The sequence below is a fragment of the Lepidochelys kempii genome, chromosome 1, assembly GCF_965140285.1.
Source record: "Lepidochelys kempii isolate rLepKem1 chromosome 1, rLepKem1.hap1, whole genome shotgun sequence".
NCBI lineage: Eukaryota > Metazoa > Chordata > Testudines > Cheloniidae > Lepidochelys > Lepidochelys kempii.
In genome coordinates, this window is record NC_136380.1 from 245,628,659 (window position 1) to 245,655,664 (window position 27,006).

General features: G+C 41.2%; 1 protein-coding gene and 1 long non-coding RNA gene across 4 annotated transcripts in view; both read left to right on the forward strand.

Moving 5' to 3' along the window:
- FGD4 (FYVE, RhoGEF and PH domain containing 4) overlaps nt 1–27,006 on the forward strand; it is a 187,222-nt gene that overhangs the window by 70,856 nt on the left and 89,360 nt on the right. The gene's annotated exons all lie outside the window — the stretch shown is intronic.
- LOC140902123 (uncharacterized) lies at nt 1,363–21,281 on the forward strand. 2 transcript variants are annotated; one of them, XR_012156013.2, is made up of 3 exons: nt 1,363–1,764; nt 14,784–14,978; nt 20,936–21,281. It is a non-coding gene; the product is annotated as an uncharacterized LOC140902123 (long non-coding RNA). The 2 variants fall into 2 exon arrangements; XR_012156012.1 differs by lacking the exon at nt 20,936–21,281 and adding an exon at nt 16,448–17,384.

Consider the following 27,006-nt stretch of genomic DNA (forward strand, 5'->3'; position numbering starts at 1 on the left):
AGGGCAGCACTGAGTGGTCTCATGGTGTGTAGCATCATCTGCAGGGAAATAGTAAGATTTATCACAGTGGGTTCCAATAGACGGCTTCTCATTCTCCTATAGGAATTGCTAATAGGCCTGCAGGATCAGGGCTAGCTAGCGGAATATAAGAGCAGTATTGTCGGAGAAGGAGGGGAAAAGGTTGGTTGGTTGGTTTTTCTTTCGCCACCCCCCGCCCCTGTATAGTAAGTCTGTTGAATTGGAAATTCCCCATGCTTAAGCTGGATCCAGATACTGGGTGGTTTGGCATCAGTTTACAGAAATCCTCTTCCATTTTCCAAAGCACTGTAAAGTATGAATGACAGAGTTTTGGAGGGCGAGGCAGTGAAAGGCTGAACTTGTAAACTGATCCCACCCACAAAATATTGGTAAACTGACAGGCATGCTCTGTCACTAAATAGGGCTCTTATTATTTTGAATGAGAATGGCATGCAATTAAAGCCTTAATGTATGCCTTCAAGGCTCTTCTCTGCAGGCAAGACTGCTATCAATTGTTCTTGGAAAAACCACTTCCCTGCTCTTCCTGTCCTCCAAAATAATGTCACTGGGGATTTTGCTAGGAGTGCTCCATTGGGCCGCTACATGTGTCAATGCAGGTTTCTTGCTAGATGGGTATGGTCAGGTGAGATGAATAGCTTCAGTTACTACACAGTCCAAAGAGCATTTTCTAGACTCTCTCCTCTCTGTTTCATATTCAGACTGCTTGTGGAGAACAGGTAGCTTTTGGCTGCTGAATCAGCTTTAGTCTTGCTGGATGAGGAGACAGAGAACCTAGCAGAGGCTCTAACAACAAAAGCAAGGAATTGCAATATTCTTGTGGAATAAAACCCTAAATTAGGAGATTAGAACATTTTTAGGTAAGGCAAAGCATAGTAGCTCCAGAAAATGCAGCAAGTGTTCCAACAGAGTAGGTATGAAACCTTTTCCAGTGGAAATAAACCATCCTTTGGAAAATTGTTCTGGCAATTATTTTTGTTCCATACTAGCATTGACTTAATTTACCTAACACTCCTACGTTCTTGTATTGTTTTATTAATAAGATTTAAATTTTAGCAGCTGTTTTGTTTGCTTGTGACATAATATAAATCTCAATCTATCCAGTGTGGTTTGGAAATTAATTCATTAGAGAAAAAAAAGACTGAATGAGTGCACTCAACCCTTCTGGAAATTAAGGTGAAAAATAAATCTAGAAGATAATTGTGTCCATAACTGTTGAGAGCTATTTTTAATAGACTTCAAGTTGAGCTTTGTGTGATCTTATTCTTGAGCATTAAACCTACCCGAAATATTAGGCATAGACCTGATCAAGGTTAAATCCAGATGAAAGCTTTTGTTGTGGTGCAGTGCCTTGTTTAAATGGCAAAACACCTGCTTAGGCATGCCCAGTAAGTGCTAGAAGCTTATATGTCCCTTCATTAAGGATTTGCAAGGCTGAAGCACAAAGAGTGATTGTTACCCAATAAGTGGTAGTCACACACTCTACCAATAGCCTTAGGAGAATTGGTTACCATGGAATCCACCATCTGTTCACTCCCCGCTGGAATGTGATTATCCTTACTGTGTTGGGGACTGGCAAAAGCAGGGAAGCGTGTGCTGTCTGCAATTATCTGCAATGGAGTGTGTTAATGGAAGCTTTGAATTAGTAAGCTGGAAGAGCACATAAAGGGATTTTACCAAAACTATTAATCATCTCTAGCCAAGAGGAGTAAATGCAGCTTTTATAAGGTTAGTACTAAATGCACAATATATATACTTTTTTTCTAATATTGATGCAATATATGGTTTCATGATCTAGAGATGAATAACTATTAGTCATTCAGTCTAGCAATTTTTATCAGTAAAGACTGGAAATATTAAGGTTCTAAAGATTCTTTTGTCTCATTTTAAGTAGTTGATTTTGGATCTCTGAAGTAGGAAATGAGAATAACAACTAGCCGAATTGGGGCAATTCGTACCTCTTTTCTATGTGAAATACTGTTCTTTGCCCCCATTACGCATTGAACTAGTTGACTGACTGATTTACACACCTTTTAATGTTAATTGCTTTTTCTTTGAGTGGCTTGTGATAAGCTTCACGTTGTTCTGTTTTGGAAGGGGGGATTGGGATGGGGTGGAGGGGGCATTCAAATGGAGGTACCGGTATAATAGATACATGGTTGTGACTTAGAACATGAAATGGTAGTCGAATGCAAGATCAATTCCCCCCCTCACTGCCACCCTGAACTCACTGACCGATTAAACGTTTAGAATCTTTATTTTGTAACAATATGCGGTTCAATTATGCAGTGACTTTGCACGAGTTCTCAGGGTGCTGTGCCTGTGGAAACAATATGACAGTGCTGTAAAAGCAAGTGTAAAATTAGGGAGACTCACTTTCATTTGTAAGGCTCCTTCTGTATCCATGGAGTCCTTTTTAAACAGTGTTTTGGTTGTGCTGTAGGAGGTAAGTATAACAAATGCTTGATTTAACATTATTTATATTCAATTAAAATTACTGTTGCCTTTATACAAGGGACTTCTAAAAATATGTCTTAAAGCACGATTGTACCAGAAATAGTCATTTAAGATAGCGTCCCTTCTGCAAAGATTTCTGGCCATGTTTTGGGATTTTCTTTTGAAATAAAGTGCTTATGCTGCATGCATTTTACCAAGACTGCCATTTTTATTTTGTATGGGGGAGGGCAGCACTAAAGCCTTTTAATTATGCCATGTCAGTCTTCCTCATTCCACTGATCTGCTCTCTGTGCTCTTAAAATGTCAGTAGGTTGAAAATGACATGGTTAATAAGGTCAACAGCGTGTAAAATAACAGTTTAAAAACGGTGAATTTTTCATCTGGCAGTGTTGTGCATTTTTGTAAAGTCTTGTAGTAGTGAACACTTAGTTCTTCTCCCTGGAGCAGTTATGGAGGCAGCGCTATGGTATAGGGGTTTGTTATGTAGAACGCACAGTAGCATGACTGCATATGTGCTCTGGAGGTAGGTAGGCTTAAAGTCCCTTTAAATGCATAAAGGAACAATGCTGTGCTTACTCCTGGTGGAAGTGGGAGAGTAGTTTTGGTAGCGGCTGTACCACCTTTCGTAATAATTAACTGGTTTTGCTTTTGGACAGATCCCTTCCTCCTTCACAATTAAGTGTTCTGCAATTGAACAGTGTCATTTATCTAGAGCTTGTTTTATTGGACTTAAAGTTGTGGTGCACTTGTTCGTGTGTACCACTTGTGTTTCATACTATTATATTTGGGTGCTATTTAAAAGAGAGACTGGCTCATGTAGTTGGAAAGACATGAGACTTTCACCGTTAGGACATTATGGACTTGAACTGGGTCAAAACTAATGATCAAAAGTTATGTCAAGGTAATTTTGTGGCTTATGTGAAATGAGTTGTTGGTCCCAGTTCGTTTCCTACTGGACGGTGTCAGTCATAGAATTCACCATCACAGTTGCCAATGAGATAACGGTGCAAGTGTAGGCAGAGAGGCCAACAATGGAATGGACTTAAAAGTGGCTTCTTGTGTGATTTTTTTTTTTTTTTTTTTGCTATATGATTTGCACGGAATTTGTACTGCCACTGCCTGTGTTCTGTTTCCAGCGTAAATAGAGGACTTCACAACTGACATTGTCTCAGATGCATCTCTGAATTTTAAATGACAGTGATGAACATGGTGTAAATGTCTAAATAGACTTTCAATAAAATATTTTTTTTTAAATTGGGATTCATATAAGAGGCTGCAAAATATGTGAATATTTTTTTTAACTTTGGTCACTGGGTCAGTCTTGATCTGCAGACAGAGATTTAAAGACCAGTCAGTAATTAATCCATTAAAGCATCTGGCCATTCATAACAGATTTTTTTTCATCTTCTGGATGCTACGAATAATGTTAAAATATGTGGACATTGATTCTTATGGAATCAGTTACTTTAATGTATTGTGGACAACACATGTAAATGTCCCTGACCTTCTTGATTCAGTGACAAATGAGGCCTACAGCAATGCACAGTCATAAGAGAGACCTATCCTGGAATGCTGGCTGTCTGGGTCAGCAGAGTCCACAGGTTGCACTGAGCCCCTCTGAGGGGGAGTTCCCTAAAGAAGGACTCTGTCGCTCCTTGGAATTCCTCCCTAAAATCTATCCCAGAGCAACACTGCTACCTTTATAGGAGATCTACACGAGGGAAAGATCACCTTTAGTGCATCTTGCCACAACCTCCTTCCCCTCCCCACCCGAAACCACCACCAACAAAAACTACTCCAGGATGCATTTAATTAGTGAAGAAAAAAGACATAACCAACATACTATGGCCAGAAATGTATGTATAGTGTAGGTACTTAATTGAGACATTTCTTAAGTCTCATTTGCAATATCTCTGTATATTAAACTATAAAGGAAGCCTGGCATTGAATAATGGGTTTGATTCAATGTAAAGGAGTCTAAAGGGCTTGCCAGCAAACTGACCCAATTGTTTCCCACAAACAGACAAGTCTTTCTGCTTTTACTTTGACACATTATTCTGGAATGCTGTCTGACATGACTTGGATTTATGCATTGCATCCAGGCTGTTAGCTTGCAGAGTTCGTAAACAAGTTTAGTTTTGATACATTTTTCTACTGTTTACTGATATGTTTTGAATTAAAAAAACAAACCCCAGCTTGTGGTTTGCTTCCTTGGGGATGCTCCTTAGCTTCAAGGTTAAAGCTGGCAATCCTCTCTCAACAGTCACGGTTTTGAAAAGTCAGTGTCTGTTTACAAGCCACTCTCTTTGCAACTTGTGTGAGATAATGGAAGTCTAGGGATGGTGGATGTGGGAGGAAAAACCTGCTGACATGGTTGTTGCTACTGCTGGTCTATTTGTAAGTCCTCTATATGAAATTACTTGTGCCTTCCATGCCTATTTTTATTTAAAAATATTGCTGATGTCTGCATTTTCTCCCCTCTCAAATTAGAAATTGCTTTACAAGGATTTAGGAAATTTGTGAAATAGCTTAATTTGGTTGAAAGCAAATCAGTGCTCTTGTTGTGATGAGATTTTGCCTAACTACAGCTAAATAGAAGAGACTCGGAGAGTGGCAGTGAAGGATTAAAAATACACCTATACATTTATAATAGAATTTTCAGTGTTTTACAAGGGATTTGTATTCAGTAGGGAAGACTATAATGCTTTTTTACCCTCCATTAGCAACATCTAACTGAAGATTTGGAGGACCTCCAAAATTGCTTTATAAACCAGAATAAATTCTCACAATTTACCTGTGAGGTAAGTAGCCTTCTTCCCATTTTGCACATAGGGAAACAAATACAGAGGGTAAGTGGGTTGGTAAAAGAGGCAGGAATAGAATATTAAAGTGAGATTATAAAAATAATGTTGCTTTTTATCATCCAGTTGCTCTGCTATATATAATTAACCAGCAGTTAAATGCAAGATGATGATACTTAGAATGCCATGAACATGGAACAAAATAGTGTGTTTATTGCATGTAAGAAATGACTGAGCAAACTGGCTACTTGAGTGTTTAAATCAAACAGTCCTAAAACCTGACCTTGGAAACACTTATGCGTGATGGTAATGTGAGTAATCTCTCGAGTTCCAAAGGGCTATTCATGTGAGTAAAGTTACTCTCATGCTTAGGATCAGACTGCTAGTTAGTAAGGTGTTTTTAGATTGATTGAGAAACACATTCATAAATCACAAGCACATCAAATAATGTTGTTGACTTAGGTGTGTGCAGGCCAGGTCAAGAATTGCATACGCAATGAAAAATAGTTGCCTGGCTTTTGATTGGAGCTGGTCAAATTACATTCTCTCAACTGACAATTCAATTTAATTTGGGTTTTTTTGGCTTTAAGAATAGAGACTGATCTCATTAGTACTCTGTATATTTCAGACAAATTGGTTTTCAGACTCTGGGTCATTTGTGAATGGCTTATGAATATTTCATTTTGACTCTTCCCTATTCATGGCATGTATTTGGCTCGTGATACTTCTCCCTGATTGGCCAGCTAAAACTTAGCTGAAGAATGCCAAGTACATTATCAATTTGTGAAACTTCAGGGATTCATGAGCATTTTTATGAATTCCTGATGGTTATCTTAATACTTGTAAGTAATAATGACTCCACGAGTAGCAGCAAATCTAAATTGAGCTGTTTGTTCACAAATCTGTGGTTCATTATTAGACCAGCTTTACTTTTTACACAACTGTCGGGGGAGCTTAACTTTATTACCCAAGGCAAAAACATGCAAGACGGAAATTTTCATTTCAGATACAATGACTGATGCCATCATATTATAAGCTGCCTTTTTAATGACTAGAATTGTGGAAATAATCGAGCTGCAGTAATTGCTATGCTGGCTATTTTTGCTTCATGCTAGGAGCCTATTCCTGCAAAGGGATGCTACAACATCATACCATAGGGATCATCCTTTAAATGAAAATAATTTTTCCACAGTTGTTTCTATTAGGAGCCTTTGCTGTAATTTTTAACCTGTTCTCAGCAGTCTATTTAGAGACTTATCTATACAGTCACTGATGGGCTTTGGACCATACTTTTTTACTGATATCTGTTGGGTTTAAGAAAACAGCACTACACTCTGTTAATGATTTCATGTAGCAAGTGGACAATCTGTGTTTTAAACCATATTCTGGATTGCCAAATTCATTTATACTTGTAAGAGTTATGGACAATATGTGGTAAACTTGGATGCTGATTAGGCATCCAAATCCATATTTAATTGCCTAAAGGAAAGGCCTGATTTTTTTTAAAGTAGTGCTGAATACCCACAATGCTCTCGGACTTCAGTGGAAGTTGTTGGTGCACTACAACTCTGATAATCTGGCTCTTTGGGGTCGTAAGTATGGATTTGAATGCTGAGTTTGAAAATGCCGATTGTTGTACTTCTGTACAGAAGTTTCCATCAACAGCTGTTACACAAACATCAGTTGCAAAACACCCCATTTGAAGTAGGTATGCAATCTTTTCTCTGTTACAGAAGGGAAAACAAGGCACAGTTTGATTTGCCCAAGGTCATAAGTCTAACAGTCAGCACTAGACCTCAAACACCTGAATCCCAGTCCTGTGCTTGAAGCACTGTATCCTCCTCTGTATATTGAGGTTTTTCATTTTGGTTGACTGGCTTGGCTTTTAGCAACATGAAGTCCATGTACTGTCCACTGGAGAACTGTAGGCCATCTTTACTGTTACCAGGCTCTCCATATATTTGTGGGCAGCAGGGTTATCTAAAGAGTTTCTTCAGATGAGTAATAGAAAAGACTAGTCCTCCTCCTACAGACTGTTGTTAATCACTTTGTAGTAACTTCTCTTCCAGGGCAGTAATTCCAGATTTGGGGTTTCCCTTGTTAATGTCTCGCCCCCCTTGCACTCTAATTCTAAATGTGCTTTAATTGTGTGATATTCAAAAAACCAATCGGGCTTCTGTGCTGGAGGATCTTTTTTCAGTGATACTAAACTTCATAAGCTGCCTACACTTGCTTTTATATGAAAGTGTAAGTCTGATGGTCCTTAATCTGCATTCCAGTACTTGTGTACTAAATCTTTTCATAACAGAATAGTAGACTAGCAGTAAGTGTCTCAGTTGCTCAGACTGAGCGTCTCAAGCAGAATACCTTATACTGGCTTTCCTTTTTTATTATTATTAATAAATAATTGTGCCTAGTGGACAAAGCTGGGATGGGACCCCATTGTTAGGTACCTATACAAACACATAGTGACTGTCCCTTGCCCCGAAGAATTTACAAAGTAGACAAGAAGGGAAAGGGTTCGAGGAGAAAGTGTGCACAGACAGATGAAGTGACTTGCCCAAGGTACTTCAGCACGTTAGTGGCAGAAGGAGATTTAGAACCCAAATCTCCTAATTTCTGTCCTGTCCTATGCATGCTGTCTCTCTTTTATTGTATCTATTACAGTAGAACTTCAGAGTTACGAACACCTCGGGAATGGAGGTTGTTTCAAAAGTTTACAACTGAACATTGACATAACAGAGCTTTGAAACTTTACTATGCAGAAGAAAAATGCTGCTTTTCACCATCTTAATTTAAATGAAACAAGCACAGAAAGTTTCCTTACCTCATCAAATCTTTTTATAAATTTCCTTTTATTTTTTAGCAGTTTATATTTATCATAGTACTCTACTGTATTTGCTCTTTTTTTTTTTTTGGTCTCTGCTGCTGGCTGATTGTGTACTTCCGCTTCTAAATGTGGTATGCGGTTGACCGGTCAGTTTGTAACTCTAGTGTTTGTAACTCTGAAGCTCTACTGTATTCCTTCTTTTAATAAAGAAACTCCTGATGCTCCTGAAGATGAATAATAATTCAACAAATTTATGTGTTTATAAGTAAAATTGCTTGGTGATAGCTCCCGGCCTGGTATTTGATCAGTTTTTAGTATTGGGATTGCCTTGGTTAGGCCTCATACTGGTGAGCTTTCTGAGAGGGGTGTCTTGACATGGTGGTGTGTGTTCAGTACTGTGAATAATAATGCTGAAGTATAGGGGGTTGCTGAGCTATCAAAGGGCTTCATCTGGATGATCTGATACCATCCTTACTTTCTCAAAAGTCCTGTTTTATTACTTAAGACTAATGTAATTGCTCCTTGGAAATTGCATGTTTTAGGTTCTTATGCACCAGTTCTCTTCAATAGCTACTGTATGTGCCATTGCTTGGGGCCATATTCTGGTGTTATGATTGGACACTTACTATAATCCACATGACCCATTTTTGCCCTTTGGTCCTGTTGTGACAATTTTCTGCTTTGTCTGTAAATGACTAAATTTTAAGCTGCTCTGCAGTAGATTATCTCTGTAGCTGTGAATGGGTGGTTTATTCTAAAATGTGTCTGGGTAGAGATCTGAGGTTCTCTTAAGAACAGATGTTTGGTAATAACGTGGTGGTCACGTTTTAATTCTCTTGTATCTAAAAATGTATTGCTTCATAAATCCGAACACTTGGAAATTGTGGTGGTCTGTTCAGGATAAAACATCCACTTTCCTTTGTAGATGCAGGGATCATTGTCTGTCAGTGCTTACTAACAAAAGAAGTTTGTATTACTGCAGTGCTCTTTCTGCCTGCATCCTGATTTTGCTAAATGCTCTTTTTTTCCCCTGGTTCAGAATACAGTCGCTGGCTTCCTGCATGCTGCAATGATTCATAGAATCATAGAATCATAGAATATCAGGGTTGGAAGGGACCCCAGAAGGTCATCTAGTCCAACCCCCTGCTCAAAGCAGGACCAATTCCCAGTTAAATCATCCCAGCCAGGGCTTTGTCAAGCCTGACCTTAAAAACCTCTAAGGAAGGAGATTCTACCACCTCCCTAGGTAACGCATTCCAGTGTTTCACCACCCTCTTAGTGAAAAAGTTTTTCCTAATATCCAATCTAAACCTTCCCCACTGCAACTTGAGACCATTACTCCTCGTTCTGTCATCTGCTACCATTGAGAACAGTCTAGAGCCATCCTCTTTGGAACCCCCTTTCAGGTGGTTGAAAGCAGCTATCAAATCCCCCCTCATTCTTCTCTTCCGCAGACTAAACAATTCCAATTCCCTCAGCCTCTCCTCATAAGTCATGTGTTCCAGTCCCCTAATCATTTTTGTTGCCTTTCGCTGGACTCTCTCCAATTTATCCACATCCTTCTTGAAGTGTGGGGCCCAAAACTGGACACAGTACTCCAGATGAGGCCTCACCAATGTCGAATAGAGGGGAACGATCACGTCCCTCGATCTGCTCGCTATGCCCCTACTTATACATCCCAAAATGCCATTGGCCTTCTTGGCAACAAGGGCACACTGCTGACTCATATCCAGCTTCTCGTCCACTGTCACCCCATTCTTGCTTGAGTTCTGATTTTTGCATTAAGCTTTTTGTATAAGATAGCACCAGCACCTCAAACGTGTCTTCAAAGCAGGGGTGGGCAAACTTTTTGGCCCGAGGGCCACATCTGGATGGGGAAATTACATGCAGGGCTATGAATGTAGGACTGGGGCAGGGGGTTGGGGTGCAGGATGGAGTTCGGGGTGTGGTGTGCAGGAAGGGTCTCAGGGCAAGAGGTTGGGGCAGAGGAGGGGTGCAGGGTGTACGAGGGGGCTCAGGGAAGATGGTGGGGTGCAGGAGGGGATGCACAGTGCGGGAGAGGGCTCAGGGCAGTGGTGCAGGGAGCAGGAGGGATGTGGGGTTCGGCAGAGGAATCACGGCAGGGAGCTAGGGTGCGGGGTGCAGGCTCCAGCCTGGTGCCGCTTACCTGGAGCAGTTCCAGGGTGGCAGCGGTGTGCACCGGGGCCAGGGCAGGCTCCCTGCTGGCCCCAGCCCCGTGTCACTCTGGGAAGTGGCTGGCACCACATCTGTGCAGCCCCTGGGGGAGGGGGGCAGAGGGCTCTGCACGCTGCTCTTGCCTCTGGGTACCTACCCCGAAGCTCCCATTGGCTGCAGTTCCCTGTTCCTGGCCCATGAGAGCTTTTGAGGGAGGTACCCCAGGCAAGAGCAGTTCACGGAGCCCTCTGTCCACCCTCCCCAGGAGCCACAGGGACGTGGTTCTTGACGCTTCTGGGAGCGGCGCGGGGCCCATGGTGCCACAGGGGTGGTAGTCCTGCGGGCCGGATCCAAAGCCCTGATGAGCCGGATCCAGCCCATTAGCCGTAGTTTGCTCACCCCTGCTTCAAAGCCTGCTGACCTTGTTTTACTTTTAGCTTTGCTGGTAAGCACCAGGCCATTAACGGAATATTTGACATTTTCACAAGTTGCAGGGATGCTTTTTCTCAGCACTTTGTGGAGCTAAAACTTTAGCTAGTAGGCCACTTAATCTTCATTTCCCGTTTGTTTTCTTTTAATTGTAAAATGCCTTCTCATACTTTGGGTGAATTATATTCTATGCAAACTGGAAGATGTTGCTGCAATCTGCTAATGCTGACTAATGCACTTGCATCTTGAGTATGGATGTTAGAGTAGAGCAATCTATAACCAGTTATGTAATGGACTGAGGTAAAGATAAAGAGGAGAAAAGCAAGCAATTTGTGAAAATCCACTTTATCTAACTAGGTTTTTCAATAAGATACAATAATATGTTAGTGTGTTGATCATGTTTCGGTTTATTCAGATTCTTCCCATATATTTCAATGCAAATATTGCAAAACCAGTTTATTTAAAATCTATCTAGACAGATGTGGTCCAGCTCGGTTTCATAAGAGTAAAACTTATATCTTTGATTTTGGTAAGAAAGCAAAAAATGAAATTTAAATAAGCATGTAGCTTATAGGAAACATATATTTTGTTCTTCAAGTTCCACAGAGCAGGGCCGGCTCTACAGTTTTTGCTGCCACAAGCAGTGAAAAAAACTGCTGTCGCGGACAGCAAAAGGAAGAAGCTGCCGCTGATTTGCCACCGCGGCCGGAGGAACTGCCGCCCCTTTCTAACTGCCACCCTAAGCGCCGGCTTGGAATGCTGGTGCCTGGAGCCGGCCCTGCCACAGAGCTCCTCAAGTAGATGGCAGCGGAGCAAATGTGAGAAAAGATCATTGCTCTTTTGTTAAAATAAATGATAAAAAGCCATTATTGAATGGCTGATGTAGGCTTAGATGTAGACAGTAGTAATTTAAAAGAAATTTCAGTGTAATTACTGCTGAAGCAATTTCTGAAAACTATTTGTGTTTACTTGATTCTTTCCTGTATAAAACAAAAAGCAGGGTGGCCCTGGAAATGTGGTCTCGTACCTTTATCACCACAAGAACTACAGATATAAATGATGTAACAATATTTAGTTATTTCACATAAGTGTTATCTTCTTTCTTTACATGGATTTTACCCTGGACTGTGTCTTATTAACATCCTATCAACCATTTTTAACTAGATATTTAAATTCAACTGGGGTAGATGGGATGACAGTTGTAGCAATTGTGTATGTTAGGATGGCAAATTCTAGGACCCTGTGTAGAAATGCTGCTGTTTTTGCTCGCTGACTCTGATGCCAGATTATGTGGGTCCTAATAGAGCCAAGCCAGATGAACAAACAATTTGTACATCTGAGAGAGAAGGCAATAAGGGCATGGACAGACAATAAGTATCTTTAGATATAAGCCCCCTTAAGAACAGCTGAGCTCAGGAAAAACGTAAGATGAGGTGTTTTTTTTAGATTTATTTTTATGGGGGGTAGGAGAGGAGAGCATTGTGCAGGGTGCTAGGGAAATTGATAGTAAGAGAACATCCTTACCGGAAGGAGTTTAGTTTAATTTAAAACAAAATATTAAATGTGGGCATAAAATTAGAGGAATGATGTTTACATGGATAGGAATATATGTATACTAGCTATATGCAAGCTGCTTTGTTTTTTGAGTTCATACACTTTGCTTACCTTACGTTTTGTTAACTCCAGACAACCGCTATATTTGGATCAGACTCAGTGTGTACTCCTGGGTGAATTCTGCGCTACTGTGCAAGCGCAGACTTGATGTCCTCTGCAAATTCTACTCTTTCCCTGCAAAATAATTGATTCATGCGCCCCTCTTGGGCAGCAGTCCCAAATGGGCACATTTGGTTTGGGTGCCGGGCAACCACCTCGGGGGGCTGGGCTGGGGTGGGCATGTATGTAAGACTCGGTCCCTTTTGCTTGCTATTGCGGCACATCTGGTGCAGAGGGGCACGGCCCCGGGATGTGTTTGGGGCAGGTCTGGCCATTGCACTCTGTCAGGGTCTGGTGCATCCTTATTCAGAGTCCCTGGCCCAGGGTGGTTGGGGGGCTGCAGGGTGATCACCCACCTCTGTGCAGGTAGTGGCCTGTGCTCCCCATTGCCAAGCTGGAGCCTCATTTCCATTGTCCTTCTAATCTATTGTCTGCAACAATTTAAATTCTAGACCAATGACTGAGTAGTGGTATGCTGAGTACTACTTAACCATGCCATTCACTAACCTTTAGCTTCAGGGCATTCCTTAAATGTCTCACCTGTTTTGGAGGTAGGCTTTCCCCACTCACCTTCTCAGGGATTTTTTTTTTTAAAGAGAAAACATTGCATACTCAAATGAAGCAAATCTAGTGAGCAGATTCATTGTGGTATTATAGTAGTACATGGATGCACATTGGATAAATGTCAATATTTGCAATTGTGTCCCAATACTTAGGGCTTGTCTATATTAGAAAAGTTGTACAGGGGGGAGGGATAGCTCAGTGGTTTGAGCATTGGCCTGCTAAACCCAGGGTTGTGAGTTCAATCCTTGAGGGGGCCATTTAGGGATCTGGGGCAAAAATTGGGGATTGGTCCTGCTTTGAGCAGGGGGTTGGGCTAGATGACCTCCTGAGGTCCCTTCCAACCCTGATATTCTATGATTCTTAACTAAATTAATTTGAAATCTGTGTAGTTAAATAGGTGATACCCCCTAATGTAGATGCACTTAAACCCATTTAATCCTTTGTTTAGCATATACTAGTAAATTACTAAATTAAACTAAACTGATTTAAGTGAGGATTAAACAGGTGTAAGTGAATCTACATTAAGTGAGAAGTACCACCACCATTAATATCCAAAACCAAAGTTTAAAAATCTTCCTACAACTTGGTTTATATTTAATCAATATGCACTAGTGCTACTAAAATAGAATGGACAAGCATTGTAAATAATAGCTACCTTTTTGGCAAATCAGAAATAAAAACACATAAGAGCATAAGAATGGCCATGCTGGATCTAGCCCCGTATCCTGTCTTCCAACAGTGGTCAATGCCAGGTGCTCCAGAGGGAATGAACAGAACAGGTAATCATCAAGTGATCCATCCCCTGTTGCCCATTCCCAGCTTCTGGCAAACAGAGGCAAAAGACACCATTCCTGCCCATCCTTGCTAATAGCAACTGAGGGACCTATCCTCCATTAATTTATCTAACTCTTTTTGGAACCCTATTATAGTCTCGCCCTTCACAACATCCTCTGGCAAAGAGTTCCACAGGTTGACTGTGGGTTGTGTGAAGAAATACTTCCTTTTGTTTGTTTTTAAACCTGCTTCCTATTGATTTCATTTGGTGATCCCCAGTTCTTGTGTTATGAGAGAGGAATAAATAACACTTCATTTACTTTCTCCACACCAGTCATGATTTTAGAGACCTCTATTGTATCCCCCCTTAGTTGTCTCTTTTCCAAGCTGAAAACTCCCAGTCTTATTTATCTCCCATCATATGAAAGCTGTTCCATACCCCTAATCATTTTTGTTGCCCTTTTCTGTACCTTTTTCAATTCCAATATATCTTTTTTTGAGATGGGGTGACAAAATCTGCGTGCAGTATTCAAGATGTGGGCATAGCATGGATTTATATAGAGGCAATATGATATTTTCTGTTGTCTTATATCGAAACAGTTCTCACAATTCTCTGAAATTAGAGTTAGGTTAACGAGGAAGCCTAAGAAATGTTGAGCTATTAACTTTATTAACAAGCAGAAACCACTAATGGTAAAGTCTGCAAGTTAGATAACATTTTAAATCCAAGCTGACAAAGGCGAAGTCTGTCTTTGTTCGAGAGAATTAGCAAACGAACCACAAGTTCCCATTTTTTGTAGACTATGTGAAAATGTTAAAGTCGCGGAAAACACTTTTTGTAGTAGTAATAAAACATGTATAGTAAATGTTTCAGGAGTGCTCACTCTGTTTTTTGCGTAACTAGATAAGGAGCCAGTCGTTGATAAGCAAGAATATGTAGCACAATTACTGGCTTTTGTAAAATCAGTAAAAACTTGGTTTTTTTTTTATTTGTACCATTGTAGTGTCCAGGAGCTCCTGTCGTGGACCAGGACTCCATTGTGCTAGGTGCTGTATAAATACAGAACAAAAAGACAGCTCTTTGAGGCAGGGACTAGGGAAACTGTTGTGCGCTGCAAATGGCTGTCTCTCTGCAGCACTTAACGAGCTCCATTTGAAAGAAGTTTGGAAGATGTACGAAGTAGCTCCACTCAAAAAAGGTAAGTATTAGCTCAGTAGCTCTGATGTAGTGATTACAGGTCCAGTTTGTGCTGTGATACTTTTTTGTTTTATGTGCTTCCTGTGCGCTGAACTGCAGCTGAAAAAGCTAACTTCTGGGGGGGGGGGGGGGGGGGTTGGTCCTTCCTGAAAAGGCCCCATGTACTTGAATCCAAATTCTTTTTTTTTTTTCTTCCCTTCCACCCCAAAATATACATGGGGTTTAGGATTTAGAGTTGTAGTTTGGACTCATTTCTAATCAGTAGCACGGCTTTATGATCACAGAATCATAGAATATCGGGGTTGGAAGGGACCTCAGGAGGTCATCTAGCCAACCCCCTGCTCAAAGCAGGACCGATCCCCAATTAAATCATCCCAGCCAGGGCTTTGTCAAGCCTGACCTTAAAAACCTCTAAGAAAGGAGATTCCACCACCTCCCTAGGTAACGCATTCCAGTGCTTCACCACCCTCCTAGTGAAAGTTTTTCCTAATATCCAACCTAAATCTCCCCCACTGCAACTTGAGACCATTACTCTTGTTCTGTCATCTGCTACCACTGAGAACAGTCTACAGCCATCCTCTTTGGAACCCCCTTTCAAGTGGTTGAAAGCAGCTATCAAATCCCCCCTCATTCTTCTCTTCCGCAGGGTAAACAATCCCAGTTCCCTCAGCCTCTCCTCGTAAGTCATGTGTTCCAGTCCCCTAATCATTTTTGTTGCCCTCCGCTGGACTCTTTCCAATTTTTCCACATCCTTCTTGTAACGTGGGGCCCAAAACTGGACACAGTACTCCAGATGAGGCCTCACCAGTGTCAAATAGAGGGGAACGATCACGTCCCTCGATCTGCTGGCAATGCCCCTACTTATACATCCCAAAATGCAGTTGGCCTTCTTGGCAACAAGGGCACACTGACTCATATCCAGCTTCTCGTCCACTGTAATCCCTAGGTCCTTTTCTGCAGAACTGCTGCCGAGCCATTCGGTCCCTAGTCTGAAGCAGTGCATGGGATTCTTCCGTCCTAAGTGTAGGACTCTGCACTTGTCCTTGTTGAACCTCATCAGATTTCTTTTGGCCCAATCCTCTAATTTGTCTAGGTCCCTCTGTATCCTATCCCTACCCTCCAGCATATCTACCTCTCCTCCCAGTTTAGATGTGCTAAGTTCTTAAAAATCAGCTTGAATGGCCATAAAGATTCCCATTTGTATAATTTGGATAGGAACATAGGAATTGTCTTGTTAGTGTTAATATAGTTGAAAATTTGTTACAGTAGTGCCCAGCGGCCAGTGGTCCATTTAATCCATTATACAATGGTGGCCAGTACCAGAGGCTTCTGTAAAAAGTTAAAAGAATCCCTGTAAAGGACAAATGTGGAGCAGTCTGCCCTCGGGGAAATGTCTAACAGGCTGGTGAAAGGGAACTGAAAGAAAACACCATAGATCATTATCTTTTATTGTTGTTTTTTGCATTACAGATCATACCTAGGACTCTGATATCAGGGCCCTATGGTACAAAAACAAAGTAAAAGACTGCCCGTGCCCCAAAGAGCTGACAATGTAAATAGACGACAAGGACAAAGGACAGGAGAGGAAACCGAGGTTGACCAAGGTTACACAGCAGGTCATTGGCAAAGTTGGGAGGAGAAGCTAGGTCTCCCAACTCACACTCCAGTATCCTATCCACTGGGTCACAGTACCTTTTTACATGTGAATACCTACCACCAATCCAAATATATTTTTGCTGCTGCCTTATTTTAAAATTGCTCACGGCTTTTATTAATATTACGATTTCATGGGAGTCTATGGTCAGAATGACTGATTTTTTTATTTTTTTTGTAATTATTGCAGTAAAGTACATTTGGCAGTTACTGAAATCCATTTGTGTGCTTATGTATGCACATACATAACATAGCATGGGTAGATTTCTTAGATATACTTCATGGAGGCTGGAGTACTCTGCTGTATACTCTATTAAATGCCAATTGCTACATTATGCTGCTAGCTTAAAATCTTCCTATATTGGGACCATATTCATTTAAAATATGAATACTGTACCTCTATAATGGTCAAGGTGAATTACAATATTGATGAATGGAGAAGTCATTAAGTTCCACACTGAATCTCCTCACATTCTTCCTTTGATGAAGGATGAAAGACATCAGGTTTTCAGGGCTACTGATTGCAGGGTACCCCAAAATTCAACAAAACAATAGTTTTGGCCCATCAGATAAGTTTTTCAACGGGGGCACAATCCTTAGTCATGGTGGGATGTGGGAGGATGCAAAATAATGCCCCCGTCTACCTCTCCTCCATCAGATCCTGGGAAGAGCTGGTAGCCAATTTGGCCCCCACTGTGAATTAGAGCAGCAGTAGGCTTATACCAGCTCCACAAGGGCCAATATATGGGTGAAGACTTCAGAAGCTAGTGTGCTCTGGCCATGCCCTGTTTTGCTCCTAGAATTCTCCATGGCATGCCCCCTGTGTGCTAGGGGGACTAGGAAGAGATGGCATGGAGCCAGCCATGCCTGCCTTCACCAGTTGGGGGTTCCTCTGTGCAAGGGTGTCTCTTTGGGGGTCAGTTTTAAATCCCCATTAGACGAGCGGAAAGGGGACTTAAGAAAGTGGGGTCTATCCTGGGGAAACCAGCACTCTCAGTGCAGAGCACTGGTGTGTTCAACACTCGTAACAGCTCTCTCCAGAAGAGAGACAAGCTGCTGCATTTGCCATCTGCTTGGAGCTACAGTTTGGGTTGGGACCTCTCAAGATTTGGTCTATGAAACAAAATCATTGTCTTGCAGCAGCTTGATACTATGGTGCAATATTCTATGCAAAACTGTTCAGGAGTCTGCAATAATTATTCACACTGTAAATGCACAAAGTCTTAATTCAAGTGAGTCACTGTCAACTGAACTAATTTGTAGTCTATCAGATTACCCTGGGTGTGCATCAATACAGAATTCAAGTACCTATTTTATCCTTTGTTGTGAAACTTCCGTATAGATTTTGTAATGAACCTCAAAATCATGTGACACATTAGCTGCTAGCTTCATCAAAGAGCACCAGTCTACCAGCTCGTTAATTTGGCTTCCTTTTCAATGCTCTTAATTCAGATTAATTTTGGATGTGTCCATAATGTTTATTTTCCATGTAACTCCCCTTGTTTCCGCCTCCCCCACTGCCGCCCCCCCCACACACTTTTTGTGACCTTGCATTAATGTTCACTTACTGTAAAGAGGTTTAGGCGGCACACTGGGGGATTGCAGCGCTATTATTTTTGCGGTGCAGTGGCTCCGTCTCACACAATGGATTTCGAAAGCTGGCTGTTGAAAACTTCAGTAGCTGCAGAGTGTGGCTGGTCATCTCATGACCAGGGAATCATCGTGAGCATTGAATATCGGTTCCACAAATGACTTGAATGCAATTGCATGATGTGTACACAATTGTGGAATGTGGCGCACAATGTTTTGTATCTCACGCATTTAGAAAGCTGAAAGCAAAACGTGGTTTAGAAGGCTTGCATTTTCTTGTTCAGTTCATTTAGGGGGTAGACTATATCAGCCAGGTGGGCACGTTTTGCACAACATGCCACGTCGGTGATCAAGTCTGTGTATGCAGATTCCTTCAAAGTTAAGAACATTTTACATTAGTCTCTCAGCTTATACAAATTTGAGAGAACTTTTTCCATGGGGAAAACCAGCATATTTCTGTGTGCAAAAGTAAATTTGAGTGTTCTGCTCCCATTTCCTCACAAAACTGCAAGAAAAGGCAACACTTCAAGGACCATGATTTTTATGAAGTTCACTACCTTTACTGCTCCATCTAGCACTAAAGAAAGTTCCTCTGGTAGTGTTTTGGCAACAAGAGCTTCACAGTGTAGGCAACAGTGGGTCACCAACACAGCTGGGTTTTGTTCTTTGACCTTGCTTTCAATCCCTTTCATTTTTGTCAGTCAGAGAGGCTGTCCCATCTGTGCGACTAGGACAATTTTTCCAGTGCAGTTCTCCCTCTTCAGGGAAGGTTCTTGTCACCCTTAATATTGTGTCTCCAGTTGTGTGACCTGGCAGCAGTTTGCAAAATAAAAATATCTTATACTATCTCCGTGAACGTACCCGGTGTTAGCCAAGAGTTGAGCATGACCACTGAGATCTGTTGATTCATCAAATTGCAGTGTAAACCTTCTGCTTGATTTGACTCTTTCTTGGAGCAATCTGAATGTCAGCTGACATATCATCAATATAGTAACTTATTATATTATCTGAAAGGGGAACATTTGCAATTTCATTGACTGCATTTACACCTAACGTTACTTTCACTTTTTCTTTTCTGTGATTGTATGCAACTTTTTTGCCTTCACCACAAGCTCAGCAACCAAGTAGCTTGCATCCAGCACTTAATCAGAAACAGTTACGCTCTCCAGTCATTTGTACTTGTTTATCATTATGGTCCTTCAAACACTCGAAAATTATTTTTGCTTGTTGGCAAGGGACAGATGTTTGCTTGTAAGGTGGTGTTTTAACTTATTTGGCCCCATGGCATGGCTTGAGAATTTCTTCCCACATAGAAGACATTGTGGAAGAGGGCAAGATGGTTCACCTGTAAATAAAAATCCAAATAGCAAATAACTCCCACAGTAGCGTCGGCTCACCACTTTGACTTTGCTGTGTTCACGTTCCGTTTCATCATTGAAAGTAGATCTGGAGGTGCTGGGCCAGAATCTTTCTTCAAACATTTCTCCATTTTTAAGTCTTCAGTTCAAAATTCACCACTGAAACTGAACAGTTGATAAGAAAACACGGCTGCTTGCATGGTATCACAGGTAGCAAGTTCATTTGAGTGTAGCATGATGCAATGTCTGTCTAACGCACGTACACCCAAAGAGCAATAACTCAAAATGCAATGTGGGTCTGACACTAATTAAAATAAATGAGATTATTTTTCCCCACAAGTGACCATTCCAAAATTCTGTTCGTGCCTGACAGCACAATAGCGTGCCATGGCACACAAGTTGGGAAACACTGCACTAGAGTACAACAGGTCTGCCAAGGACCTACTGGCCCTGGAGACAGGCACTCATGTGAGGATCCAGCCATTCGAGAGAGAGCAGAAGAAATGGACTAAAGCCTTTTGTGAGGGGTGCAATGGCACCCAAGTTATATGAAGTGACTACACAAGAATGGTAGGTGATCTGAAGGAACAAGAGACGCGAGCTTACAGAGATCATCAGAATGGAGTAACAGAGAACCATTGAGAAGCAAACCCCACAGGGAGGGAGAAGAGTTTGCTAGACTTAGAGACAGGTGACAGGAAGAGAGAAGTCTTTCCCATGTTGGTTGCGTGCTGAGGAGTTCAAACTATCTCAAAGACGCAGTGACCAGCTGGGTCTGTGGTAAAGGCAAGATTCCATCTCAGCTATGTGCTAGTAGCCTGGGGCCAAAAGGACCCAGGGTGAGGTCCTGGGTGTCAATTATTTGTTTTTAATGTTTGTATTAAAATGTTCCTAAAATAGGGAAAATGTATCCTAATTGGTGGAACTGGAGTCAGAGGGCCTGTGTTTCCTGAAGGGACTCTTACTCACATGTCACCAGTGGAACACAAAATGTGGGGAATTAGGCTAAAAGCAACTCAGGCATATAAACAGAGCTGGCCCTGGTATTTAATGTAGTTTTATTTAAACTGCAGTTAGCTTCACACTGAAACAAAATAGACTACTCAGGCACAGTGGCTATGGAATATACATCTCCTCCCCTGTGTGCTGCTTTAAAAAAAGATTATCATATGCATATGTTTTCATATTCATACAGATAAGTGCTACAGTATAATATATGTAATTAAAATGTGAAACTCAATATGAAGCAGGAGAACCATGGTCTAGTGATTAAAAGCATAGGACTTGGCATCAGGAGATTTGGGTTCTGTTCCTTGATCTAGCACTGACTTTGTCACTTAACCTCTCTCTTCCTCAGTTTCATCACTTGTAGAACAGCAGAATACAGAACTGAGTCACAGGGTGTTGGTGAAGCTTAATTATGACTTGAAGACTGCTTTGAGATGGAAGGCAAGACAGAGGTGCCAAGTATTTTATCAAGACGTTTGCATTAACTCTTCCAATTCCTGGAGTGCTGAGGCAGGGCACATTTTATTTAGCCAGTGGCTTCAATTTGTAGTGATAAACTAATTCCTGTGGAATTCAACTATGTACTGTGCATGTCCTTGAACCAACAATATGCTGTTTTATTGGATGTATATTTTATATTTTGAACAATTTCATATAGATAAAATTATCCATTTTAGAAACATTCTCTTTGTTAACCAGTAATGAAAACATTTATTTGAATCAGAGTTACTGAGATTTCATTTCATGACACTGTTTTCTATGTAGCTAAAGAACTTTAATCACATTGGTATTACTTTTCAATTTTTTACAGTTCTATAGTGACAATTTTGGGAAAATTTATTTCCCAGTAGCATGACAGTTTTGTGTGATTTTAGCATTGCTAACAAGGAAACTCTGTAGGAAATGTAACTGATGATGCATGGTCCTAAGAAATAGTGTTATCCCAGATGCTTGTAGGCACATTACTTTGAAGACATTAATGATATAGTTGCATTTATTGCCAATATGCTTCTAGTAAAGTCACACCAATATTTTACTATGTTGATTTTCAGTAGCACCATGGTCCAGTTTTATAGTTTGTACCATCCCTGCCTAGAATAAGGAATGCTGAATGTAACCTCAGTTGGAAGACCTGTAGATATAAGTTAATGAGATGGTCTATTTTGTGGCTGTCTTAAATCCCTTTACCTGCTGTTTAATCATATGGGATAAAACAATTGATCTTTTACTATGTTTTTAAGGCCGGCCATGTATTTTGAAAGTTTTATAAAACCATAATTCAGGCTCACTTCACTCTTCCAGCAAAATCAGTGCTAATGTCAGGCTGCTACTGAAAGTAAAATAATATCTGCATACAGTTCTTTAACTTCTAATTATCCCTTGGTTTTCCAAAGCTCTTAACTTTTCATGTGCTATAGAAAATGCTGTTCTGATAGCTAGTAAAATTAAGAAATTTCCCACTATAGAATACTCCTCGGCAGGGCTATCCCAGGCTTGCACATTCTTTGTCATCCATTGCCTTTTGAAGGTCAGACTGCCCTAAAGAGATTTTCTAGGAAAGTAAATTCTCAATGACTCTGAGTAGGGCTGGATTAATCATGCGATTAATTGCACTGTTAAACAATAGTAGAATACCATTTATTTAAATATTTTTGGGTGTTTTTTACATTTTCAAATATATTGATTTCAGTTACAACACAGAATACAAAGTGTACAGTGCTCACTTTATATTTATTTTTATTACAAGTATATGCACTGTAAAAAAACCCCAAAATAAATATTTTTTCAATTAACCTAATACAAGTACTATAGTGCAATCTCTTTATCATGAAAGCTGAATTTACAAATGTACAATTATGTAAAAAAACAAAAAAAAAACCTGCATTCAAAAATAAAGCAGTCCACTCAGTTCCATGTCTTGTTCCGCCAATTGCTCAGACAAACAAGTTTTTGTTTACGTTTGAGGGGGATAATGCTGCCCACTTCTTGTTTACAATGTCACCTGAAAGTGAGAACAGACATTCTCATGGCACTGTTGTGGCCAGCGTCGCAAGATATTTACCTGCCAGAAGCGCTAAAGATTCATATGTCCCTTCATGCTTCAACCACTGTGCCAGGGGACATGGGTCCATACTGATGATGGTTTCTGCTCGATAACAGTCCAAAACAGTGCGGATCGACGCATGTTCATTTTCATTATCTGAGTCAGATGCCACCAACAGAAAGTTGATTTTCTTTTTTGGTGGCTCAGGTTCTGTAGTTTCCACTTCGGAGTGTGCTCTTTTAAGATTTCTGAAAGCATGCTCCCCACCTCGTCCCTCTCAGAGTTCGGAAGGCTCTTCAGAGTCCTAAACCTTGGGTCGAGTGCTGTAGCTATCTCTAGAAATCTCACATTGGTGCCGCCTTTGCATGTTGTGAAATCTGCAGTGAGAATATTCTTAAAATTAACATGTGCTGGGTCATCACCTGAGACTGCTATAACATGTGATATATGGCAATATGCGGGTAAAACAGAACAGGGGAAATGGAATTCTCCCCCCCTCCCCCAGGAGTTCAGTCACAAATTTAATTAACGCATTTTTAATGAGCATCATCAGCATGGAAGCATGTCTTCTGGAATGGTGGCGGAAGCATGAACGGGCATACGCATGTTTAGCATATCTGGCACGTAAATACCTTGCAATGCCAGCTACAGAAGTGCCATGCAAATGCCTGTTTTCGCTCTCTGGTGACATTACAAATAAGAAAGCAGCATTATCTCCTGTAAATGTTGTTTGTCTTAGCGATTGGCTGAACAAGAAGTAGGACTGAGTGGACTTGTATGCTCTGAAGTTTTACATTGTTTTGTTTTTGACTGCAGTTATGTAACAAACAAATCTACATTTGTAAGTTGCACTTTAATACAATCTTTGTCTTGAAAGTACTTGTGTGAGGTGAATTGAAAAATACTGTTTTGTTTTTTATTACAAATATTTGCACTGTAAAAAGGATACTTTGATTTCAATTATAATATAGAATATATGAAAATGTAGAAAAACATCCAAAATATTTAATAAATTTCAATTGGAATTCTATTTAATAGTGCGATTAAAACTGCGATCAATTTTTTTCTGCTAATCACATGAGTTAACTGCGATTAATCGACAGCTCTAGCTCTGACATTACTCAGCTGTGTCCCCCCTCCCCCCCCCCGGTTACAGTGTCTTTGACGGTCATGTTCTATACCTTTATCTAATAGGCAGACTGCTAGTCTGTTTTCTTTTCTGACTGTTTAACTGAGCAGATCTCTCTATTCTGCATCCCTTTCTCATACTGAAAAGTAGTTTACTACATATATGGCTTATAATGTGCAGGAGTTCAGACTATACTGATGATACCTTTTGTCTTTAAAGTCAATCACTACGTATAGTACTTATGACAACCATTACCATATTATCTGAGCACCATGCCATTTTTAATGTATTTATCCTCAAAACACTACTTTGAGGTGGGGAAGGGCTATTACCCCTATTTTCGAGATGAGGGGCTGAGTCACAGCTGAGCCCAAGATCCAGCCTGAGCTGCAACTTCAAAGCACTATTTATACAGCTATTTTCAGAGGGCTACCACAAGCCCCCCTGGCCTGAGTCCCTTGACCCAGGCTGGAAGGTTCATTCCCATGGGCTGATACCCTGAGTCATGGTCACACAGGAAGTCTCCAGTGGAACTGATACTGACCCTGGGACTCGCTCCGTCTCGTGCGTGCGCGCACACACCCCCACCCAGCGGGGAAGGGGTTGAGACCACCAGAGCAGGGACGTTGTGGGGCGGGCTTGGGCCACATGGACCATTCAGGGGTGAGCAAGGAGCTCTCCTTTCCTCTGTCTCCACCACACCCACACATGGTGGGGAGGGAAAGTGGGACAGAGCCACCTTTTGGAAAGATTTTTTCTTTTCCTTGTTTCATGAGAGTCTCTGAAAACAAGGCTGAATGTTTGTTTTTCCTGTGGAAGGGGCGGAAGGAGGACAGTCAGGCCAAGCAAGGAGTGTGAAGAAGCTGGACGCAGGAGGGGTTTTACATAAGTGAAACGGAAAATAAATTGTATTATACTTACAGCAAATTGCTTTTGTGGTGTTTGTTTTTCTTACATCTCTTTTGTCTGCTAAAGGATAGTCCCTTTGGAGGCAGGGGACTGTATTCTATTGTGTGTTTGTAGGGTCTGCCACAGTGGGCTCCTGACCCTGGCTGGGGCCTTCAGTCACTATTGAAATCCAGATGAAAAATATGAAGAAATGAACACAGGTTTCCTAGGCCAGCAACCTAACCACTGATCCACCTTTCATCTCTGAATGTGGCACTAAATTTGCGATACATACTTGGTAGTGTTTGAATTACCTTTCAATTTAATTTCTGGCAGTATTTGTCTGTCTGTTTGGGAGGACTTGAGCTTCTCATTTAGAGCCTCAAGGATGGGGAATCACAGCTTTTCCTCTTTGCAGTTCTTCTAATTTTTAAATTTTACCCAGTGCTCGCTCCAAGGGTTCATCAATATATTGATATTCTCTTTAAGATATTTCGAATAGGTTCAAAACCTACTAAACCGGCTGGAGTGGACAGACCTCCATTTGACAGCAGACGGGTGGCCAACCTGTGGCTCTGGAGCCACATGCGGCTCTTCAGAAGTTTAATATGCGGCTCCTTGTATAGGCACCGACTCCAGGGCTGGAGCTACAGGCGCCAACTTTCCAGTGTGCCGGGGGGTGCTCACCGCTCAACCTCTGATTCTGCCACAGGCCCTGCGCCCACTCCACCCCTTCCCGCCCCCTCCCCTGAGCCTGCCATGCCCTCGCTCCTCCCCCTCCATGCCTCCGGCACACCACAAAACAGCTGATCGGGAGGTGTGGGGAGGTGCTGATTGGTGGGGCTGCCGGTGAGCGGGAGGTGTTGGGGGGAGGAGGGGGGTTGGAGGAGAGCTGATGGGGGGCTGCTGACGTACTACTGTGGCTCTTTGGCAATGTACATTGGTAAATTCTGGCTCCTTTTCAGGCTCAGGTTGGCCACCCTTGTGATAGTATGTCTTTCTATCCTGCTGTCACTTGCCCTTAGAAAACACAATTGTTGGGGAGGTGTTAATTTCAAAACAAAGAAACAGTGCAATTTAAAATTATTTTTGAAGGAAACATGGACTCCTATTGTTTGCTGAAATTCAGTTTTCCTGTTTGTTCACCATGGTGAGAGAGTTAGTGGGATCATCCCTGAACTTTTTGAATTAGAGGAAAACTAGGATTTGAATGGTGAAACCTCAAGGCTGTATTCCAGTTTCAGATATATACGAATGGGACTTGCATTTGTGCATTCAAAGTAAAAATATGTGCCAAAGATTTTAAAATAACCAAAGCAAAATTGTTATAAATTTTACTGTGTGTTTTGGCAAAACTCTGTCTGCTGACATGACTCAACATCTGTACCAGAAAGGAAATAATTAGTGGCTCAGTTCCAGAGAACTGACTATTCAATGCAAAGATAGTAAGCCAATTATTAATAACTTGATGATAATAGCTTATTTTGCATATATATAGCACCAAGCAGGGCTATAGGGAATACAAGTTTTAAGGTACTTGCTTCCTTAAAAATGTTGAAAATGTTACTTGTTGGGGATTAGTTACTCTTGGGGTTTTTGGATGTTCAAAATACTAGTTTTTAAAGCAGGTTCCATATCGTTTTGGGATCTAATATTGCATCCGTTATGGAGGCAAAACACCATTTGGACTGGCTTTTAAGTAGTTTCCCTACTAAAATTGCATATGTGTGGTAATAGGAAATGTTTTTGTAATAAACTGATATTGTAGTGGACCATGCCTTTCAAATATGCACTTTCATTACGAAGTAGTCCTATCTCTCAAAGCTTGGAGGTGGTTGACAGACAAATTTAGATTCAGATTTGGGAAGAGCAGTTCAACCCCACCATCTGCTTTATAACACATCCAGAAGTGAGGAGAAGATGGGGACTAAAACATATTTCAGAGTGGGGAAAGGGAAATTCACACCAGGATGTAAGAGTGAGGATAACTAGTCAGTAGGAGAGGCACTTACCTCTTGTAATGCTGCTACTTCGGGGCTCAGACGCTGGTAAAATTCTTGAGCATGAACTGGGTATTAGATGAAATGTGGTGGTGGTGGTTGTTTGTTAAATCTCTAACAGTGTATTTGCCATGGTACTGCACAAAACACACACACAGTGCACTGCATGACCCCAAATGGTTCTGTCTTAAAGTGTAGCAGGATTTCTATGATAGATGAGGAGTAAGGCCTGGTCTACAGTATGCGGTTATTTCAGAATTAGCTGAGTTACTTCAAAATAAAACTGATTCCGTCCACATGACCAAACCAGTTTTTTCGATTTAAAGGGATCTTTAATCCGATTTCTGTATTCCACCTCA